Source organism: Triticum urartu, chromosome 6A (genome assembly GCF_056163025.1).
Source record: "Triticum urartu cultivar PI428250 chromosome 6A, HENAU_Tu73, whole genome shotgun sequence".
In the NCBI taxonomy this organism is placed as follows: Eukaryota; Viridiplantae; Streptophyta; class Magnoliopsida; order Poales; family Poaceae; genus Triticum; species Triticum urartu.
The window spans coordinates 536,261,683-536,279,023 of NC_141878.1; the positions used below are offsets into that span (position 1 = coordinate 536,261,683).

General features: G+C 42.7%; 2 long non-coding RNA genes across 9 annotated transcripts; both read left to right on the top strand.

Annotated features, from left to right (window-relative positions):
• Positions 1-180: 180 nt before the first annotated feature.
• Positions 181-1,016, top strand: LOC147966125 (uncharacterized). The gene is made up of 2 exons (XR_015607664.1): positions 181-447; positions 543-1,016. It is a non-coding gene; the product is annotated as an uncharacterized LOC147966125 (long non-coding RNA).
• Positions 1,017-1,188: 172 nt separating this feature from the next.
• On the top strand, positions 1,189-7,125 carry LOC125529508 (uncharacterized). Of its 8 annotated transcripts, none has more exons than XR_015608751.1 (8): positions 2,461-2,982; positions 3,405-4,071; positions 4,309-4,363; positions 4,486-4,657; positions 5,052-5,374; positions 5,784-5,880; positions 5,989-6,774; positions 6,850-7,125. It is a non-coding gene; the product is annotated as an uncharacterized LOC125529508 (long non-coding RNA). The 8 variants fall into 8 exon arrangements; XR_015608755.1 differs by having other exon boundaries at positions 2,474-2,982; positions 3,405-3,558; positions 3,899-4,071; positions 5,989-7,125; XR_015608756.1 differs by having other exon boundaries at positions 2,475-2,982; positions 3,405-3,558; positions 3,928-4,071; positions 5,989-7,125.
• The last annotated feature ends 10,216 nt before the right edge of the window (positions 7,126-17,341 follow it).

Consider the following 17,341-nt stretch of genomic DNA (forward strand, 5'->3'; position numbering starts at 1 on the left):
CGGTAGGTATTTTGACGGTGTTGCTATTTCCCGAATTAGGAGTTGGCCCACCACACAGGTAACTCCGTCAGTTAGCTTGGTGGCAGATCAGACGGGACTGGACGGGGTGTGCCGTTTGGTCGCACATTCTGGTCTAACAGAGCCGTTTAGCTCATTTATGAGTACTAGCGGTGGCAGAAACCAATCTTCTCCAGCAATACTCCTCCCATCCCTCCCCTCTTTATAGTTCTAGATCCATCGCCCCATCGGATGATATTGCGAGCGAGCCAACCCAGTCCAGTAGAACTTGTCCTTCCGGAGAGCATGTCTGCATCATCATCCTCCAGCGGCTTCGAACAACTCCCACCACTCATCAGCTGCCCTCAATGCGGCGACCGGGTATTCACCTGGATTGCTCAGGCGGGTCAGAATGCAGGCGTTCGTTTCTACAAGTGCGTCAACAAGGACGTGAGTATGGCCCATTTTTGCAGTTCTCAATCTGCTCGTGTTTTCCAAACATCTAATACATTCTTCTTCCTTTGTCGATTCGATTTGTTTTTCAGTCCGGGGTCTGCAACTACATGAGAACCAAGGACGAGTACCTTGCCGAGCTGAGCTATCATCTGGGGGTGGCGCAGCAGCCAGTGCACGGAAGCAGCCAGGCGGGATCTTATCTGAACCGCAGGGTTCGTGCCGGAGAGCAGCTGCGAAGTGCTCCAGCCGTTACACAAGTTTTCAGGGCCCAGCCATGGGTTAATCAAGGAGGCACATCCGCCGCCGCCCTCTGTGTTCTTGTGTTCTTAGACGGAGCCATACTGTTTGTCGGAGTGCTGATCCTGCTGGAGCTGGTCAAAGTAGTATTCCTGCTCAGCAGGTAGATGGTGGGCATGTTGACGGAGTACTTGGAATAATTATGAAGATGTGTCCGTAGTATGCAAAGTGCTGTTTAGGGGAGATGTGCCAGGTGCTATTAGTGTAAGTCCGTTGTAATATGTCATGAACCGAGTAATGAATGTATGGTCAGTTATTTTCTGTTATGCAAACGTATGGTTTACTACCCGGCAGTATCAATTGTTCATCTTTTTTTTTATTCAGCACTTTTACGTTTCTGATATAATTAGGTGTATGAACAGTGTTTTTAATTAGCGCGGCGTGCGACCGGCATGGTTGGCGGACGCAATAAAGTCCACCTACTAGCTTCAGCAGCTAACTCCAGTCCTTATCTCAAGCCGCCCACGCATACCCACCCAGTGCCCCTCGTTTGTATCGCCTCCCCGGTTCCCTGTTGCTACCGAGCAGTTGCGGCGGCTACTTTGGCCGACGGCGAACCCACTGTATCGTCGGAAGATTTGCAGGTATGCGTGCGATCTATTCAAATCCATCCCCCTCCCCTGCCCTCTCCCCCACCTTAACTATCCATGTGTTTAGCCCATCATATTAGTTCAAATGGGAAGATCCCCAAATCTGGATCTGTCGAATGGGTCAAGCTCCCATAGGATATCTTGTTTCGTTTTTCCGGGTTCTTAAACCAGAAGATAACAGTTTTGAGCATTCATAGATCTTTCTTTCCAAGTTCCTCCAAGGGAATGAATGACGTTTGTACTAACAAGTGGCAAATGCTGCTGTAGCAACTTGAGCCAAGGGGAAACGAGGTCACTGCTTTTATACGTTGTGGCTTTTTGTGGCTAGTTTGTTATTGGCCCTTTGGCTTTTTGTGAACTTTGCTTTATTTTTGTTTGAGACTTTAAGACCTTGTTGAACCTATTTGCTTATTTAATAAGGTGGCCATATGCATCGTTCTGATGCAGAGGCCGAGAAGTTCCCCCCTTTTCAAAAAAAAACTCCAAATTTCACATCTTCTTCTTCTGAACGGGCCTAGATATTAATACCTAATTAGGATATAACTTTAATATGGTGAGTGGTATCTCTTGCAATATATCACAGCGAACAACAAAATTATAATATTATGAAAGTATTTCCAGACACAAATCTTTGTATATGACTTTAAAGTTTCAACCAAAATAGTTATACAATATTGTTGCTCAAAGTTTTCAAAGTTTGACTTGAAACGAAAGTAAACATTGTAACTTACTAGTCATCCCCCTTTATTTACTAGACAACACTACGCAGTATGAATTGTGCCCCTCCTCTGTCATTTCTCTCTCTTCCTTACCGGTTCCAAGCTCCTCCTCTTCAGTCTTCACTAATACATCGACACCATCCAGCATCCCATATACATCCTTCCACCGCCGCTCCAGCCATCTTGTGTTATCTTTGTCCGGCTGCTACCTCCTACCTCGCTCGACATATATGTTGCACTGTTGTCGATGGAGCGGCGTCAAACTGGGGCACCCACATTGCCTCGGTCATGCTTTGGGAGAGGGGGGGGGCTCTACTATAATGGTCCCCGTATTTTTTATGGTGCTCCAACAATAGCCTCAAAAGCCCCCTCCCAGCTGTGCATCAAGGGCGAGCCCTCGCGATGTCCACGTCGGCAACGGTACAGGACAAAAAGGTTCCCTTCGCCGAGAAGAAAGAGAGAAAGAGATTGGCCAGCAGCGTAGCCCCCAGTCCCCATCCCCAATTCCTCTCCCTCTCCCTTTCCCTCGTCTGCCGCCGCCAGCCCCACCGCCGCCCTCCCCGCAGCCGCCGCCACCACCGGCGCCCAGGTGTGGCGCTGCTCTTCCCCACGGTCCTGACGGCAAGGCGGCGACAAGAGTTAGAAGGCGGACGCGGACAGCCCCGTCAGATCTCGTCCCAATGAAGTCAAGGACGAGCTCCACCCGGACGATGTCGATCCGCCCCCCTGCCACACTTCTCCATCGCGTCACCATATTCGGAGGAGCCGCGACTTCTGCTCGCGCATCTGCTCCTCCCGAAGTTGTCGCCATCGGCAGGAGGAGTGCCGGACCGCGCGCCAACTCGAGGACCGCCGCTCCGGCGGACCGTTGTTTCTGGCCGCCGTCCGCCTCTGGTGCCCGGCACAGGAGCTTCCCGGCGCAGGTCATCTTCCTCTCCTTTGTCCTCCCCCATTCCCCTCCTAGATACTCGTTGATTAAGAGGTACAAGTGGGTGGCCAGCTGCAATTTCTAGATGGAAGACATCTGGTTAAGATTTACTTTGGGTTCTTGATTCCATTTTCTCAATGGTTATTACTTATATGTAATTAGTACGTAAAATAGCAATTTTTGTATACCATGTTTGTGGCTGAATGCATTGAGTTGCTGGAATTGTTGTATTAGATCACAGGCATTATTCAGTGCACTCTTGATTGTCTTACCAATGGTCCAAATAAATGCACAACCGGTGAAATTGACCGTGGTTTTGATTTACTTTTCTTACAATAGAGTAAATTTCATTATTTTTCAGTTTGGACATACTTCTATCGGTTTGCTTCTAATTGCAGCTTAATCTGTAATTTGTAGGCTTTGCACTACAGAGCAGTTGGTGGTAGGAAGGACAGAGGACGCGAAGAACTCATGGTTAGGTGTACGGCGAGGGGAGGAGGAGGAAGCACTTCTCTGACAAGATCCATAGCCACCGCTTCATCATCGGCGGCAACCCTCTGTATTTCCAATGGTAAGGATACTGGACAGTGCCAATTTTAGGTGTGGTATACTCAAAATTTTGCTGTATCTTTTTTCACAAGTATTTGCAACGGTAAGGATAGTGGATAGTGCCAATTTTAGGTTGTGGTATACTCAAGATGAATTGGTTCTCTTAGGAGAAAAATAAGGAAGTCAGAGTTTTTGTGTTCTCATTTATAAGCTTGATTTTTTTCCTAACTCATGATGCAGTGTAGTAATGTTATTCCGGACGCATGCGATTTACAAAATAAAAGGAGTAGCAAATATCATATACCTGGTTAAGGGACTGGCTGGTTTCTGATCCACTGCAAATTGAGCATTCTTTTGTGAAGGAATATTACACTAAAAAAGTTGTCATCAGTATATATCTCAAGATGAATTGTGTCACGGGAGCCGATACGGCGGCAGACACAAGCAGAGCAAAGCGAAGCCGGCGCGACGGCCGGGCCCTCCAAGCACACAACCACTGCCTCCTCGCCAAAATACGCTAGCCTGCATCTACAAGGTGAGTCCCCAACTGCAATTTTGTGAGCCCTCAACTACAATTTGTTTTTAAAGATTTTTGAACAACATGACTATACATCTACTCTAGCAATTTGTTATATTGGTCATATGTGTCCTATGGATGGTTTGGATTCCTATAATTAGGAAGATGTCGTATTTGGCTGTTTTTTGTGCAATAACCAATTAGTTGTGCCATTTGCTTACCAGATTTTCATGCTATGGTGTTATTGCAATCCAGGAAAAAAAGGAACTTGCCCGCATGGTGTTCACTAAAAAGAAGAATCTGCTAAAAGGTTGGTCCATGCTTATCTTCACTGATTACATCTTCTTCGTGGTTAACTGTGGTCACAATCATTGATTACCGCTAAAGAAATTTATAAGTGAATTGTTTCTTTCTATCTATGTTTGTGTATAGGTTGGATGTGGGCTGTACGTGGACATGAACTTGTTCCTGGGATTCAGAAGGGAGCACGTGCCATGGAACTTCAAGAAGACGGAGAACCATGTGTACCTCCATGTCGTGCTTTGGCAGAAGCTGGATGCCGACGAGTCAGAACCTGCTGAAGAAGCCACTCTGCTCACCATTGGTATGACAGAATTGTCGCTCCTTATATCATGTATGTATCATCTGCATCTATGGAGATCCTATGGTCTATGTGAATAAATGCTTTGATTGGCATTGTAATATCTTCTGTTTGGCTCTATTTGTTAATAATGATGGCAAGCAAAAAAAGACATTTTAATGGATTCACATGGGTGTGTTATTCTGGAGCAGGTTGATCACGCTTCCCTGTTTGAACTGATATTATTCAGTCTCATCAACTATGAATATGGTGTATGGTGTACTCACATCCATGCCATCTATTGCCACATTTGCAGACTGACAGTTTTGGTGTTGCACCTATATGTAACCCTGAAAAAATATTCCAAGAATCTTCTTTGATATTATTTATGATATTTTCATAATACATATGTTCTCAGGCGCTTTCCGTGGGAAGTGATAGCAATGGAAGCGGAGTTGTAGCTCTTCTGAAAATTGCAAGGATCTTTTCACACATCTATACAAGCCCTAAGACCAGAAGCAAGTTTAATCTTCTCTTTGGATTAACATCTGGCGGACCCTACAATTAAAATGGAACTAGCAAGGTTATCAATTTTTGTTAGTGGCTTGAAATTTTGACCAACATGTGTGTGATATTATTGACTATGCAATTTACTTGAATATCATTGGTTCCTGGAGCAATGATCTCTGGATGCATGTATCAAAGCCTCCAGAGAAGCCTTACATCAAGCAAATCTTTGAGGTACAGTAGCCGTTTCAATTTTTTGGTTCATAACTTTGATTACCTGCAATTATAAAGTCTTCTATAACTTGAAGTGTGTTTCCTTCAGAATTTTTCGCATGTCTCCAAGGAAATGGGCATTTCAGTCGCACAGAACATTAATGTGTCAAATTCTAGAGTGTGTTCTTGCCTTTTGAAGGATTGTATACCATCATTAGGTTTGAATCCGATTAGGATTTCAGATAATCTGTCTTACATGGACCTACTGTCAGTAGTAGCACAATGGCATTATCATATCATGTGCTGCCCAGCGTGACAAACTAGCGGAGCGGTTCCCAGCCGAGCACGAAAAATAATAAACTTACACCAATCTTCGGTTTTCATGCTACAGAATTTGTGTGCTCATATAGTTGTATCTATGAAATCGCAGACTACATGCTGAACAAGTTTCAGATTGAGGAGAGCCTGGTCCCAAGATGTGCCTAAATTTGTACAGGGAATAAGGAACTACAATGGCCGGTCTGAAGGTATATATGTCCCACAATGCTTAGATTAACAAGTTTCTGTTAGTTTCATAGTATTTAAACTACAGGTTTTGTTTCTAACTTTTTTTCATAATCCTGTTGATGTGCCAGCTTATGGGCTACGATTTCGACTACGAGGATTCCACGCCAGCGTGCACGGTAAATTGCCATATGAGAAATTGAAGCCGGACCCTGTCCTGAGGAACCTACTGCTTTCGATGCCTCAAAATCCCTCTGATGTTTTTTGCTAATCGCATCAGCAAGGGGTCTGTGACAGTTAAATGCTTCAGCAGTTACAGTTTGTTGTTGCACTGTAGATATTCACCAACTCTGACGAGGCTCACGCGGCCGCCCTCCTCTTGGTTAACTCTGACATTCATTGTGCCATTTATATCAAAATATTGCATGAGTTTTTGTTGGTTGTTCAGGACTAAGCTTATCTTGGTTAATGTCAATTTTAATTGTACTCTGGCTCAAGTGATTTTTTGATATGGTAACTAATTTCTGGTTCTTTTTGCTAAATTCTAATTTAAAAACAAAGCAGTAAGAAATCATGCATGATGTTTCAAGTAAAAAAATAAATAAATGCAGCCTCGAGTGCTGATCTATGAAATAGATACCATCAGGAAGGTCGTGCCTTCAATTCATCATGTTCTTTGCATGCCTAATTTTCCTCTCATCCTCTTTTGTTGTATTCAGTGTTTTTTTTTCTGGACAATGGTTCTGCATCTTTGCAGGAGGATTATCAGGCCTGAGTGACATTTGTGGGAAAAAAATCGTTCAAAGCTTGGTGTTCATTGCTGTTATTGTTCCTAATTTGAAGGGGACTGAGATTTCTACCTAGGAAATTCAAGTTGTGTTACCTTCAAATGATCGGACATCTGAAATAAATTATATGTTAGTAAGTCTATTACTAAGACAAAGACATTGTGTTCTTTTTCATAATTTTTCTGAATTGTCTTGGAGAAGCAGGTAGGCAATACTGATGAAGCCCAGTCGTATGAGCTGAGGGCTCAGACCGTCTCGCCGCGTTGGATCTGATCTTACATGCAAAGCTGTTGAGCAGATGCTGATCATTTAGTGTTGTGACAGTAATAAGAGTTGTCCGTATTTCTTCTTTCATGTACTATAAATACAAGAGACATGTGCTACACTACTTTTGGACAAACTGTAATGGGTTGTCCTCGTTACATGTACAACCAGTGTAATGGATCTGAGCTCATATTTTCTCTGCCGCTTTTGTGTTTATATACATGCTTGCTTTTCAAACAAATATAATCCGCACAACAGTACAATCACTTTGATGGACATCAGCTCATATAATCTTAGTATTTCTGGGCTTATCCGTCTGACTTGCTGATACATATAAATAGCATCACTACGAATGCTCATGTCCATGCGCAGATGTGCAAATGTCAAAATGCGGACCAAATGAGCTAGCTCAATGGCATCAACAACCCTTGCACTGCAGATAAACTTTGCTACAACATTTTTTCATTGGTTTGCTCTATGTTCATACGCTAGGCTGTACATACTCAAATTGTCAATTGGACACCAGAAATATTGACTTCTTCTTGTTCTTTCATCAACCATTTTATTTGAGCATTCATAAATATGGGTCCTCAAGACGTGTAGTCAATAACAGTACTTTACTATCATCATTAATATCCATAGAACACGCTCTTATCTTTCATATCACACAATAGTTTATGTCCATGCAAATATCTTGCTTTCTTCTACCAGTATTTTCAGGTTAACTATACTGAAGAGAATCTGCTGGGCTACATTGATCTAAACAATGATACACTCGTGGTCATACTTGCAGACGGCCATCTGCTCGCCGAATGTCGGATCATGCTAGGAACACTATAACCACCAACTGGTCCGAGTTTCGTCGCCGCGCCAATATTCGTGAAGGAGACATTTGTGCATTTCGTTTCAGGATTACTTCAAAGCGCCGCCTGGTTCTCACCGTGCACCGCCTCTAGATGCACCATCGAAGACACTGCAGCCCCTGTGTCAATATAATCTAATATAATGTAGCACTAAGTACTCCTCATTATGCTCTATCCTGTGATAACCTATGGTTTGCTTTTGGGCCCTCTTATTACATGCTTTTCAAGACGCTAAACCTATGCTGCTGCTTATGTTAAATGCACTATTCTGAGTCAAATGTTTCATGTTCAGATCCATAATGGGCTTTCTCTGTATATATATTTCTATTTCTACTGCTAAGTTTCTTAATAAGCAATCATCTCAAACACTAATTAGAATAAAAAACAATGTTAAAGGGGCGACTACAACCAGGCACCGCCCAGCTCCCCCTCAAGAGGCGCGCCATGGGCGTGCCCCAACACCTAGTAGTCTCAGCATGTAGTGCATCTGAAAGATCAAATGAGGACCAAGCAGCCGCAAACTGTATATCCGACGCTGTATCTCTGCAAATTAGGCCCCAACCCCCACTTCCCGAGCTCGCCGAAAAGGCAGCATCAACATTGATCTTAACACAGTCCTGTGGGGGTGGTTTCCAATTGCGGCAGGGTTGCACTTGTTCCCTCGGTTTCTTTGCGAGGAAATCCTGCCATTCTTTGACATGGTGTTGGACAGTGTAGCGGAAAGTCTCAGTTTCCATTCTTTTCTCACCATGATTTCCCCGATTACGTTCAGACCACCAAGTCCAGAGCAAGGCAACTGACAGAAGTTTCCTTTCTTCTGGCAACCTGAAAATGGCTTGTGTAACCTCCTTAGCTGAGCCTATATTGGCAAGTTGTGTCCTAACATCCTCAAGAGACAAGGCCCTCCACCGTTGTTTAACCAACTTACAGTTCAGAAACAAATGGCCACCATCTTCGAATAATCTCCCGTAGACAGCACGTCTGGTGTCTAGCTCAACCCCTCTCCTACTGATATTCATAAATAGCGGATGAATGTTACTCCCTCCGTTCGGAATTACTTGTATCGGAAATGGATGTATCTAGAACTAAAATATGTCTAGATACATCCATTTCCGCGACAAGTAATTCCGAACGGAGGGAGTATGTGCTAGTCGCCAGAGAAAATGATGCACTTTGGGTGGACACTTATCTTCCAAATAGAGGAAAACAAATCTGTTCGTACAGCTGTAGTTTCAGAACATTGACAAGCTGTCTGGTAGCTGTCAGATGGATTGAAGCGTCTTACCCTTGTTCGAGGGGACGCGTGCGTGTTATATGGCAGGGGCATATCTCTGGATGCATACATAGTTTGGAGTACAAGTCAAGGCAAGAAGAGATAGAAAGAAATACAATAAGGTTTGAATAACAGATTTCCTATTCTATCTCTAGTCTAACTATAACTTGTAGGACTCTCCATGTGCGCCTCTACCATATCTCAATGATTGTTAACACCCTCCCTTAATCATAGCCGTGATATGTTGAGATTATGCTTGAATGCTTCAAAGCTTCGTGTGGGCAATGCATTTGTAAATCCATCCGCAACCTGGTCTTTAGAATGGACAAATCTGATTTCAAGTTGTTTATTTGCAACTCGTTCTCTAACAAAATGAAAGTCTATCTCAAAGTGTTTAGTTCTTGCATGAAAGACTGGATTGGCAGAAAGGTATGTCGCACCAAGATTATCACACTATAAAATTGGAGCATGTTCATTACGTACTCCAAGTTCCTTAAGCATAGACTGCACCCAAATAATCTCTGCTGTAGCATTTGCTAGGGCCTTGTATTCTGCTTCTGTACTTGACCTGAAAACTGTAGCTTGTTTCTTTGCATACCAAGAGATCAAATTTGAACCATAAAATATTGCAAAACCACCAGTAGACTGTAACATCCCAAATTTTCAATTTGGAATGTTATACACTAGATCATCATTACATATCATATTTATTGCATTTTGGTTGATCCTAAAAATTTCACGCAACTCAAGGACCCTCGGAGAGAGTTGGGGATTTCGTTATTTTCATATTTGAGTTGTCTCAAATTTTGAAAATAGGATCATTTGATTCAATTATTTCTATTATAAAAATTATGAGAGAGTGAATAAAATGACTTTCCCAAAATAAAGAAATATTGAGGATTTAATAAAAAAATCAAATAAGATTTTATCTGGCTTTATTTGCTATTTTATTTGAATTTAGGAAAAATGCGCGTTTTTCAAAATTGCATTTAGGCCCCAAATAAATGTTCATCCTGTGCGGCTTGATTTTAGAAGCCGGGGAAAATTTATTTCGGGATTTTTGGAGTCGGTTTAGTATTCCTTTTGTTTTTTTTTCCAGCGTAATTATTAAAAAAAAGTCCGAACCGACCTTGGGCCGTAACCGGACAGGACTCCGCCTGGCCGGGCCTTCTTATAAGCGCCCCGAGGCCCCAGGCCAAGCCCAAGCCACGCCCCGCCCCAACCCTAGTCCGCCGCCGCCACGTCGCGCCGCCCCGCGCCGCTGCCGCCCCGCCCGCCGGAGCGCCGCCGCCCGCCGGTTTTGTTCGTTTTTTTAGTTTCGTTTTTTTAAATAGATCGGTTTTTCCGGTTTATTTAATTAGCGAGCGTTCGTCCGTTCGTTCGTTTTAACGAACGTTCATCGTTTTTCTTTTTCTCGGATTAAATCCGCGGTTTTTTTAATCGCGATTCCTGATCCGATTTTCGTTCCAGTATAACTTTTCGCTCGTTTATCGGAATCAGGCGATTCAAGCGCCAGGAGTTTCGTCTCGAAACCCTCTTTCCGTTTAACCAACTCAAACAAGTTTTTGCCACTGTAACAATTGCCTTAGATTCAGAATAGTAAACGAAGCCTGTTTCTTTTGCCGTTTGTCTTTCGTTGCTTCGTTCGATTTGATTCTTTTTGCCAACCAGAGTTCTTAAGTTGAACTTTCTGGTTAGATCTCTTATTTGAGTTTTACCTGTGCATTAGTTGAATACTTATTGTATGCTTGTTTGTTTGCGATAGAGTACCCGGAGTGCGCCGCTTGCTACTTCGAATCGCTAGGTTTCCCGGATCATCAGCAATGCAAGTAACACTTTGATCATGCTTTTCCCTCTACCCAGTTTTATTGCATTAGATCAATCCTCACACATTGCATGATTAGGATCTAATTAAATTGTGGGTTTGGGGAATAGTTGAGGTAGTACCTATTTAGATACATTAAAATCGAGCACTCTCCCAGCCCTCTCAGGCCATCAACATTTCTAATCGTTGGATCGTCACTTTTAGTCTTCTTTAACCGTCAGATTTGCTCTTAATTGCCCTCAAATCGAGCGTAAAGGCTTCATGAGGAGCGCTAGCCTTCTCGGGCCGCTGCTCCCGTGGTTTTTTTGGGCATTACAGGTTCAATTGGGCCTATTGGGCCTGTACTCTGATCCCGTCCAGCGCAGAAGTGGAGAACCCAAAACACTGGACGCTCGGGACCCTGATCTCTTTCGCTTCCAGCCCTGGCGGCGCCTCTGAACTGGGTGCCGACCGATGCGGGGGCTTGGACTGCCATGGCGACTGCGCCAGGTTTCGACCGACGCGGCAGATATCGCCTACTCGGTTCATTCAGTTGCATGGATGTGACGGACAGCGGCTCCTCGATCCGTTCGGTTCCATAGCGCGGCTGGATGGTGTGTGGCGACGAACAACCATGAAGTTCAATCGCCAAGGACGATTTATTCAGAGTTTAATACCAGTAATGCCATTCGATGCTCCGGGCAGGTCAGTTTCCATTGGCGGTTCATATTTTTCATTCAATTCATGCAACCCATATAATCCCAACCTTGCCGCCGCTCCTTCCCCACTCTGCTCATTGGCAAACCATTCTCCAGCACAGCTGCGCTGGATGATGCTAAGGTTTCCAGTTGTTCCAATTCTCCCTCTTTGCTGCATCTCTTCTTCCCCCAATTCCTCCTCTATTTTTAGTGATACTATTCTTTATATTAAAAGAAACGCAGGGCAGCCTGCTTCGGTTGGGTTAGAAGGTGATGCGCTGGTTCCAGTTCTCGATTTTTATCTACATATACAAATGTGTTCTCTGTCTAATTTAGAATCTCTAATGATTGCAGGTTCTCTACAAGGACGAATTCGAGCTAAGTACTGATTGGTTTCTTTCGTTCTTCCAGTTGAATCTGCCGGTATCCAGTGTGCTCTTATGCCTCCTTTAATTACGCCTCATCTCAATATTTGTGTGTTCTACTATGTACCTTTTATTCGTATGATATGATTTCAGTCTCTGTGATTGTTTGAAATAATCAAACTACACATTGCAGGTCAGTTACCATGTCGATCCTTGCTCTTCATTTACTCCACATGCGTTGTCGATGTTCGATCCGTGTTCTTCAATTAGTTCTTCTCTGTTCTTCCCCCAATTCTTTCTCCATCAAGTATATATTTTTTATTAATTGATGATGCTTTCCACTCCCAACTGAAGACATGTGCTCTTAGTTGATGAGTTTGACCTTTTTGCTGGGCTGGGTTCTTCGAGCCATGCTTACTGAATTTGAAATAATTTTTAAGCAGGTACTTGTGCAAGTGCGTTTTAGAAGCCTCTGTCAAGAGGCGTATGATGTAGCAACGTCAAAGCAAGTCGAGGACCTGATGGTCTAGATCAATACCCATCCTGACCATGAACCAATATTCTCTCAAATGCTTGGTAATTAGGTTGAATGGCAGAGTACTTGAAAAACAAACACTGATTTGGTTTGAGATTTTTATTTGACCATGTATTGTTGTCACAATAGGGATCCCCTTCCTTCTAAACTAATGTGCTGCATCAAGATAGTCTTAAAATACAGTGGATGTGAGTACACATAACACTTAGCATTTTAAGATGATTGTGAAGCTCAAGGAAGATACACATCTCGGTACTATATGTAAGCAATTTGTGCTCTTCACATTGGTACAGTTTCACCTCAGGCAACTTCTTGGGATAAAAAAAGTTGCCTGAAGCCATGTAACAACATACAAATGTGGCGTTTTTCAACCAGTTTTGCAAAACAGTATAGATTTCATCCTACTATAGTACCTCATGGCCTAAGATATGGTCTACTGCAAGCACTCTCGTTGGGATGTACTGCACAACATTCTTCAACATGATGCTCAGACAGATTTCTCTATATTTAATTTCAGTTGTATGATTCCATCTTGCACCAAACAATTACATTGTTGTGATATCCTCTCATTCCAAAATTTGTACATACAGGTAATGTTCATGCTGGTTGTGGTCGACTGAGGATTTTTGAGATCGGGAGATTGCCGCTGCCCTCCCCTTCGCGCACATGACTACCTTTGTTGTGCTGCATGGATGCCGGCCGTTTCCATCCATCTCAGAACTCCTAATTACCCAGAATTCATCTAATGGACATCTAAGTTGAAACTTGGAGAGCATCTAATATCCTCATGTTCATTTTTTTCCTTTTTATTTTTTTCCCACTGTCATTCAAGTACAAGTTCAGTTTCGATGTCTCAAGATAGATCCAATTTAACTTATAGTTGTTTCAGAAACCCTTGCATCAGAGGGCATAACTCTCCATGATGCATGGAAACAAAAATAGAGCTCTCAAATAACTGTACCACGAACAAATTCCTAACCATTTCTACGGATTAATTGTTCATTTCTAAATGTATTGAACTGGTGTGATCTTCCCAAGCAATGTAAAATTTGATTATGTGCTACTTGTTCAGTGTGACTAAATGTGGATTCATTTTTCTCCATGCTTATTTTTACTCATAGCTTGGTTAAAATTCCTGTCATGTTATTTCTTCACATCATTCCCACATCTAATATATTCAAATGGTCCTAAGATTCTTCTCCATGCTTTTTTTACTCATAGCTTGGTTAAAATTCCTGCCATGTTATTTTAATCACAGCATTCCCATATCTAATATATTCAAATGGTCGTAACATATTTGCAATAATTTCCTGGACTACCCCGGTAAGGGACCAATTTCTTGCTTTAGAAAACATCTCCTGGATGTGCGTGTGGATTTATACTTGCCTACGATTATTATTGCAACCACAACTATGATCGAGCCTGGCACTCTCATCAATCATACCTAGCATGCACTGTGACACTGGAGTGTGAACAGCTCTGCACAACAATGTGGGCTTTAATGTTCAATTCTATGCCCATAGGACCCGAGAACAACAGTCCTTCCCTACTATTTGCTACTTTTCTTTTTTCATGTATCTACATATTTGAAGTATCCTTTTATCGTAAAAATAGACGGGCGCAGCAACGCGCGCCATCAATGATCTAGTTACTTGTTATTATCAAACCTTTGGGAGTTACTTCTACGTTTGCTTATTATGCCATGCTATGCTAGTAGACGTGGATTGGGTGAGTGTATCCATGACAGATGTGAGATTGTTAATTAATGGTTTATTTAAGGTGGCAACTTAAACACACATCTGGGTGGATTGAGGCACCTGGGTATTCCAGCGATTGCCTGTTTTCTTTATGGACCGCCACCCAGGCTCAAAGGGATCATGAGATTATTCATGCTAGAAACTTCCGTGTGCAGCCACAAGCTATTATGGGATCTAGCGTAGTTGATTAAGTTGTGCGAACTCTTACAGTGGTAGACTAGCAGATGTAGGGGAAAGTAGGTGTAACGGTCTACCCGATCGTAAGGTGCTAGCGCTTCTGAAAGACTATGTTTCGGTCATCCGTCTTCTCAAACACCTTGTAGTGTGAGAAACCAAACGGAGGCGATCGAGCCTTGTGGGGAAAAGTGCGCAAACCTCTGCAGAGTGTAAAAACTAATCATGATTAGCCGTGTCCCCGGTTATGGACATCTTGAGTATCTAGTACCTAGATTATCATGTGAATCTCAACATGTTACTCTAAAATTTAATTTTGTTGGGTTTTGTTTAATGATGATGCTTAATTGGGATTGAGAATGCTGTCAACCATTCTCAATGTTTAACAACTACCATGATAGTTAAATAAAATTTATTCCTTTGCAGTAGGGAAAAATTGGCTTTACGCAAAACTGTAACCATAGAGCTTTCCACCAGCCAAATATGCATATAGAATAGCCTATTTCATTCCATTACTCTCTATGTGTTATTTTGCCAGCATATTCCATGTGCTGACCCGTTTCGGGCTGCAACGTTAATGTTGCAGACTTTTTAGACGACGATTAAGGTGTTTTTAGGTCGTGGTTCTATACTCAGTGATGCCGTTGGAGTTGATGGACTCACTTATCTTCTAAGCCTTCCGCTGTTATCATTATTAGATGGCCTTAAGCCATATTTATTGTAATAAGTTCTCTTTTGAGACACTCGATGTAATAAGTGTGTGATTGCTACTCTATTATAAATCCTTCAAGTACTGTGTGGTGTCAGCATTACTGATCCAGGGATGACACCTGAGCACAAAGATTGGACCGTTTGAGGTCTGGTCGCTACATAGACCTTCTGTCATCTACACACCCTGCCCAGTCAGAATTAGAAAAGGCACTAACAAGAGTGGATGATGACTTCTTGAATGTCAACCCAGTATCTGGAGCACCTTTAATGTATCTCAATATGCGTTTTGCAGATGTCCAATGAGTGGTAGTGGGTGCATGAAGAAACTGGCATACCTTGTTTACGGCAAATGAGACGTCAGGTCTAGTAAGGGTCAAGTACTGAAGTGCACCTACTATGCTTCTGTATCTTGTACCATCCTCTTGATTCAAGAGTTCTCCATCTATAATAGACAATTTTTCTGTACTGGACAAAGGTGTTGGTGCCGACTTACAATTCTGCATGTTAACCTTTCTGAGAAGATCAGTTGCATATTTTTCCTGTGAGAGGTGGAGACCATCATGATCTCTCTTTACTTCAATACCAAGAAAGAAATGCAAGTCTCCAAGATCCTTCAAAGCAAATTCCTTCCCTAAGTCCTTCAGTAATGTTGTCACTGCTTCATTGGATGAACTAGTAACAATGATGTCATCAACATATATGAGTACAAATATGCATGTATTTGACTTGTTATAAATAAACAGTGAGGTGTCAGACTTAGAAGGAACAAAACCAAGTGCTTGCAATTTCTGACTTAGACGAGAATACATGCTCTTGGAGCTTGCTTCAGTCCATATAGTGCTTTATCAAGCTTGCAAACATGGAAGGGTGCATCTTTGTTTTCAAACCCAGGAGGTTGTTTCATGTAGACTTCCTCTTCTAGAACACCATGAAGAAACGCGTTCTGTACATCTAGATGTCTTAGGCACCATCCTTTTGACACATCAATGGACAAAAAAGACGGATGGTAGCAGCTTTCACAACTGGACTAAACGTATCCTCATAGTCTATGACATACCTTTGTTTGAAACCTTTAGCAACAAGCCTTGCTTTATAGCGATCTATAGTTCCATCAGACTTTCTTTTGATTCTAAATACCCATTTGCAATCAATCAAAATTTTACCTTTAGCCCAAGGAACTAAGTGCCACATTTTATTTTTCTCAAGTGCCAAAAATTCTTCTTCCATAGCTTTCCTCCAACGTGTATCACTGAGTGCATCCTCAAGATTATTGGGTTCACCTGCCGAGCATGTCAAACCATATTTAAGAACATTCTTATAATTAACTGGTTGAATAACCCCCTTTTGTAGGCGTGTACGTCCAGGTCTGCTGGGCGCTACAGGGGTGCTGGGCGCAGAAGATCCAGGATCCTGATCGGAAGCTTCTGTAGAGCCGGGCACATCAAATCTCGAAGCAGACTCGGGATGATCTTCTGTGGCAGAGGTAGAACACATAGGTGAAGCAGCTGGTGCAGAAGATCCCGGCCTGGCTGGATTACCGCCAAGACCAACGCGCGCATGCCGCCGCACGTAAACTTGTGGATCGACAGTAAAGCGGGTGCTGCTACCTCTTGAGCACTGCGTTGGTTTTCCCCGAAGAGGAAGGGATGATGCAGCAAAGTAGTGTAAGTACTTCCCTCAGTTTTTGAGAACCAAGGTATCAATCTAGTAGGAGGCTACGCGCGAGTCCCTTGTACCTGCACAAAACAAATAAATCCTCGCAACCAACGCAAATAGGGGTTGTCAATCCCTATAAGGCCACTTACGAGAGTGAGATCTGATAGATATGATAAGATAATATTTTTGGTGTTTTTATGATAAAGATGCAAAGTAAAATAAAGGCAAAGTAAATAGCAAAGGAAATAACTAAGTAGTAGGAGATTAATATGATGAAGATAGACCCAGGGGCCATAGGTTTCACTAGTGGCTTCTCTCGAGAGCATAAGTATTCTACGGTGGGTGAACAAATTACTGTTGAGCAATTGACAGAATTGAGCATAGTTATGAGAATATCTAGGTATGATCATGTATATAGGCATCACGTCCGAGACAAGTAGACCGACTGCTGCCTGCATCTACTACTATTACTCCACTCATCGACCGCTATCTAGCATGCATCTAGAGTATTAAGTTAAAAACATAGTAACGCCTTAAGCAAGATGACATGATGTAGAGGGACAGACTCATTGTAACGCCCCAAGACTGGAGCTTCA